The following is a 6,000-nucleotide window of genomic DNA, read 5'->3' on the forward strand; positions in this document are numbered from 1 at the left end:
GACTTTATATCGTACAGTACGATCTGATCTTATAAAATGATTTTCTACGAACAAATCGTACTTTACGAATAATATCATATTATACGATGTGCTTGCAAATTCAAAACCCTAGCCACCGCTAGATTAGTTTAAGTTCTATTAGCCGTTTGTGATGTACAAATATGTTCATACTATACGATTTTATTTTTAATACTTATTAAATTAACCCATGATTAGTGGAATAAATCAAGTACTAATCTCTGATTGGTCATCATACTGTACAAACCTGTTGGTACTATATGATGAACAGAGGTTGATTTTGATCATCTCGGAGATCATCCTGGACCATCCCTTAATTTTGCCTAATCATACTGTACGAAGTTGATCGTACCCTCCGATGAACAGAGATTAGTTTTGATCATCCCGGCTATCTTCATGTACAAATAGAAGAGTGGAGGTTCCTACTGTGCTATGTTCTATCGTATCGTATAATTTATTTTGAACTGTTCGTAAACCTTCGTACCATGATGAAGACTGTTATACATATCATACTGTATGATATCATATCATACTGTATGATAGTAATTGCTACTTTGAAAATTTTAGGGATTTTTTAGCCTGTTTTAAATATAAAAAAGCAATGTTTTTTAGTGTGACAGAAAGAGGGGAACGTGATTAGAGAGGGAATCCTTGGGAGAGAGCTCTTGAGAAGTTTTTAGGGTTTGAGAGAGGAAGGAGAGGGTGAGCTTGGTGAGGGAGAATTAGTGTGAGGGAGATTACACGATTGCTCCGTTCTTGCTCCATCTTGCTCCGCCTTTGGCCAGAGAAGAACTTGTGGGAGGCTCTCTGAGGGGGAGACTCTTCTACAACTGTGACCTCGAAGGTACTCTGCCTTCTCCAGGAGGGAGAAAAATGAGAAGGTACGCTGCCGTGGCTAGGAGGGTGAGAAAAGCGCTTGGCACTCCGCCACACCGGGTTGGTGAAAGTGAGTCTTATGAGGGCTTCTTCGCTTTCCTGAGGGGACAAAAGGAGAACTATAGTTTGTAGTCAAATTTCCGGAGTGGAGGACTTCGGGGAGTGGACGTAGGTCATGATTTGACCGAACCACTATAAAATTCTGGTGTGCTTTTTCCTTATCGCTTTTTTATTTTCTTTCTTGCACTCTATTTTCAGTATACTTGCTTGGTGAAAATTGTGGTAGAAAAAAAAAGAACTTCATTGTTGCATTTTGTGTTCAAATAATTGCTTCCGCATTAACTAAATTTTTCTTGTTAAAAATTTAAAAATATAAAAATATTAGAACTCTTGTTTATGCTTAAATTTATTGCAACAAATTTTTGCAAGTCACCCCCCTAGCAATCTAGTAATTTCAATTGGTATCAGAGCCTGTTTTCAAATAGTTTTTTAGAAAACCTTGAAAAATGATCATGTCGCATTTTGGTAATCATAATACTGCGGAGGTTATTCAATAAACTGTCCACCCCTTTTTGACAATATCCCATTTGATTTTTGGAAAATTGGAATGTCTACATTTTTAAAGTCTATTGATTACTACATATGGATGTTAGTCAATGATGGATATGTTGCACCTTTTAAAACTTTGAATGGAGTGAAAACTCAAGTACCTTTTAGTTAATGCAGTAACGAGGATAGAGAATTCGCTCAAGTAAATGCAAAGTGCTTAAATTGCTTTTTCTGTGCATTAAAGTCTGAGGATTATGTGAGAGTTTCTACCTGTGCTACTAGTAATAAGATTTTGGATAGACTGTGAATCACGTACGAATGAACTAGAGAAGTTAAATAGTCTAGACTTAACATTCTGCTGCATTATTATGAACTCTTCCGTATGAAACCTAGCGAAACAATATCAGACATGTATACTAGGTTCACCCAAATTATTACATTCTTGCAATCATTAGATAGAGAAATTCCAAATTTTGAGAAAGTTAATAAGATTCTTAGATGCTTACTTAGTTCCTACGATGCTAAGATAACTGCTATCACTGAATCTAAAGACCTTAACATTTATTTTATTGATATTCTCCTTGGGTCACTGATTACATACGAGTGAGGAGTGAGTCAAAGACATAGTGATGTAGGTGAAAAGAAGAAGGAGGGAATGATGGCATTAAAATAAAACAACTCAGAAAGTGAAAGCACTGCAGGGGAGGAAGAAGATGACATAGCCTTGATGACCCGACAGTTCAAGAGCTTTTTGAAAAGAAAATAAAGGCATCATCAGAACAGTTAGAATAAAGGTAAAAGCTCGAGGTTCAATAAATTTTCATTTAATACAATCTATTTTTAATGGAGGAACCTAGGTCACCTTCGAGCAGATTTCACCAACCTAAAGAGCCAACCTGCTAAGGAAAAAGGCGAGGTTAAAGCCAAGTACAAGAAAGGAAAGATGAAGATGCAAAAAGCTTTTTGGGTTGACTCTGCCTCAGAATCATCATAAGAAGAAGTAGAGGATGTGGTAATAAATTTGTTTCTAATGGCTAACGATAATCTTGATCAATCGGATCAAGACGATGTATGTCAGCTTTCATACGAGGATTTACTATTTTTTTTTAAATTCATGACTCGTATAGGAAATTGAAAAAGATGCATACTAGTCTTAATATTGAGTTTAGTACTTTACAAACTGAGCATGGTAACTTAGTTAAAGAAAATTTTGATTTAGATAGAGATCATATATTGCTTCTTGATGAGTATGATGCATTAAATAAGAAGCATACTGAACTAACAGAAGCACTTGAATCCTTGAAAACCACTCATGTTGAACTAGAAGAGGCTTTTCATATACTAGACAAACTTACATTAGAAGTAGATCATAGTGATCATTTGTTAAAATGGGAAGTTCACAGATTGACATATCAAAATAATATATTTAAAGAAAAAATTGAAGAGCTAGAAAAAAAAATTGCATCACTCACATTAGCCCAACCTAGCAAACCTCCAACACAGCATGCATCACACAACTTTAGGAAGAGGCATCACCACCCACATAGGTTAGTAAACCCATTTCCTGGTGTTTGGTGCTTCTCTTGTGGCATGCTAGGTCACATAGCCCGTACATGCACAATTCATCGTAGGACATACCTAGTATGGAGACCAAAACTGCATCCATCACAGCATAGCATGCATACATCTCATTCATGCAAGCATAAGGAGAAACCCAAACTAACTTGGGTTGCCAAATATATATCCCTTGAATGAAATTGTAGAGATGATCTCACAAAAGATCTAGTGAGAGCATGTGGTACCTATATAGTGATTGCTCGTATCATATGACTGGAGATATGAAGAAATTCATTTTACTGGAGACCAGAACAGGAGGCAGAGTAACATTGAGAGACAACTCTACCAGGAAAGTGATAGGCTCAGGTATTATTGGTAATGCTAAGAATTTTTTAATTGAAAATGTTTTATTAGTTGATGGTTTGAAGCATAACTTACTTAGCATTAGTCAATTATGTCATAAAGGTTTTGACATTAAATTTCTGTCTAATAAATGCCTGTTTAGTTTAAATGATAAACTTGTTTTAGAAGGAAAATGAATGAACAATATTTACATGTTAGACCTTGATTGCATTGATAGTTCAAATGTTTTTTGCTTAAAAATAATAGTAGATGACTCGTGGCTATGACATAAGAGACTATGCCATGCTAGTATGAAAACACGTAGAAACATCACTCAGTAAAATCTAGTTAGAGGTGTACCTAAGTTAAAATTCACTAAGGATCATTTATGTGATGCTTGCCAACTAAGAAAACAAATCAAATCACCCTTTCATTCAATTAAAGATGTGAACACCTATAGGCCATTAGAAATACTACACATGGACTTATTTGGACCCGTTAGCACAGCTAGCCTAGGTGGAAAAAATTATGATTTTGTGATTGTAGAAGACTTCACTAGATTCATTTGGGTAAGATTCCTAGCACATAAGAATGAGTCATTTAAGGAATTTAAGGTATTATCCACTTGGATTCAGCAAAAATTAGGATGTGAAATCACAATAATCCATAGTGATCACAGCGGAGAGTTTCAAAATGAAAAGTTTCAATCATTCTGTCAAAAGATAGGAATAGAGCATAACTTATCAGTCCCTAGGACTCCACAACAAAATGGTATAGCAAAAAGAAAGAATAGAACCTTGGTAGAAGCTGATAGGGCAATGTTAGCAGAGTACACCCTTCCTAGATACTTTTGGGCAGAAGTAGTAAATACGGCATGTTATGCCTTAAATAGGGTGAACATTAGATCTAAGATGAATAAAATTCCTTATGAACTCTTTAAGGGTCGGACACCGAATCTTTCACACTTACATGTCTTTGGTTGCAAGTGCTTCATCTTGATTAATGGCAAATTATCCTTAGGAAAATTCAATCGCTAACCTGATGAGGGTGTCTTCTTAGGTTATTCATCTATAGGTAAGGCCTATAAAATCATTAATAAGAGAACCCTAGTAGTAGAAGAGTTCACCCATATAGTATTTGATGAATCTGATAAGCCCTCTGAATCTAAAATTAAAGATGAAGAAATAGAGGAAATTCAAGAAGTATAGACAATGACCTTAGGAGAAAGGTTAGAACCTCAGGAAGACTTGCCTAGAGAAAGGAAATATTCTTCTAGTCATCCTAAATTGTTAATTTTAGGAGCCTTCAGAAGGTGTAAGAACTAGGCATGGACTTAGGAAAGAGGTTAGTCATTCAGTATTCATCTCTATGATAGAACCTACAAGTATTGATCAATCCTTAGGAGATGAACTCTATATTCTAGCAATGCAAGAAGAGCTGAACCAATTCACCAGGAATAATGTTTGGGAGTTAGTCAAGCGTCCTAAAGAACATAGTGTTGTTGGAACAAATTGGGTCTTCAAAAATAAGGTAAATAATTCATGAACAATAATAAGAAATAAAGTCAGATTTGTAGCTAAGGGGTACAACCAAATTGAGGGAATAGACTTTGATGAAACCTTTGCCTTTGTTGCTAGACTAGATGCTATAAGAGTGCTCTTAACTTTTGCTTGTTTCAAGAACTTCAAACTATATCAAATGGATGTAAAGAGTGTTTTTTTGAATGGGGTAATTAAGTAAGATGTCTTTGTTGACAAACCCCACGGATTTGAAATTTCACAATTTCCAAACCATGGATTCAAATTAAAAAAAGGTACTTTATTAATTAAAGCAAGCACCTAGAGCCTGGTATGAAAGACTTAGCTCATTCTTACTGAATAGAGGATTTGTAAAGGGTAGTGTGGACACTGTAGAGAGAGTTGCTATTTGCATGTTTTACATTCTTGCAACTTGTATTGTTTTGATGATTTCAAATATTATTGTTTTATATATCTCCTAACACTTTTTTGGAAGATTTGTTTTTTTCTTTAGTGTGTACTAACATTTCAGGAAAATCAACTTCAAGCGATGAAGACTTCAAATTATTCATTTATAAATTACAAGTTTTTGAAATGAGAGAGAGTGATTGTAACTGAGTGAAAAATCACAACACACGCTCTTGGGGAACACTTTTTGTAAACTGATCGTACGGGACGAACCTGGTTTGTACGGGACGATCATGTCAATTAACCCCTCGAAAGAGCAATGGATCGAACAGGCAAGTAGAAAATTTTCAAAGTCCTAATCGTCTAGGACAAATTTAATATTCATCCCGGAATGAACGTCTCTGGATTCTCACCTTGCACTATTCATCCAGAAAAAAATTATGGTTCATACCGGGAAGAAGCTCTCTGTATGAGATCGTACAGGAAAAAAATAATTTTTGTCCCTGGTCGAAACTCTCTGTATGCGATCGTACAGGACGAAATTAATTTTCATCCCTGGACTAAATGCTCTGTATAAAATCATCCCAGGATGAAACCAGTTCGTCCCAGAATGAATTAAACCGACTTACGTCACTTGGTTACGTCCTGTAGAATTTTGGGAACCGACCTATGTAATAACCGTTTCGTACCGGACGAACATAGTTCGTACGGGATGATGAGCGTGTACGAACAT

Source organism: Dendrobium catenatum, unplaced genomic scaffold, assembly GCF_001605985.2.
Source record: "Dendrobium catenatum unplaced genomic scaffold, ASM160598v2 fragScaff_scaffold_1056, whole genome shotgun sequence".
Classification (NCBI taxonomy): Eukaryota; Viridiplantae; Streptophyta; class Magnoliopsida; order Asparagales; family Orchidaceae; genus Dendrobium; species Dendrobium catenatum.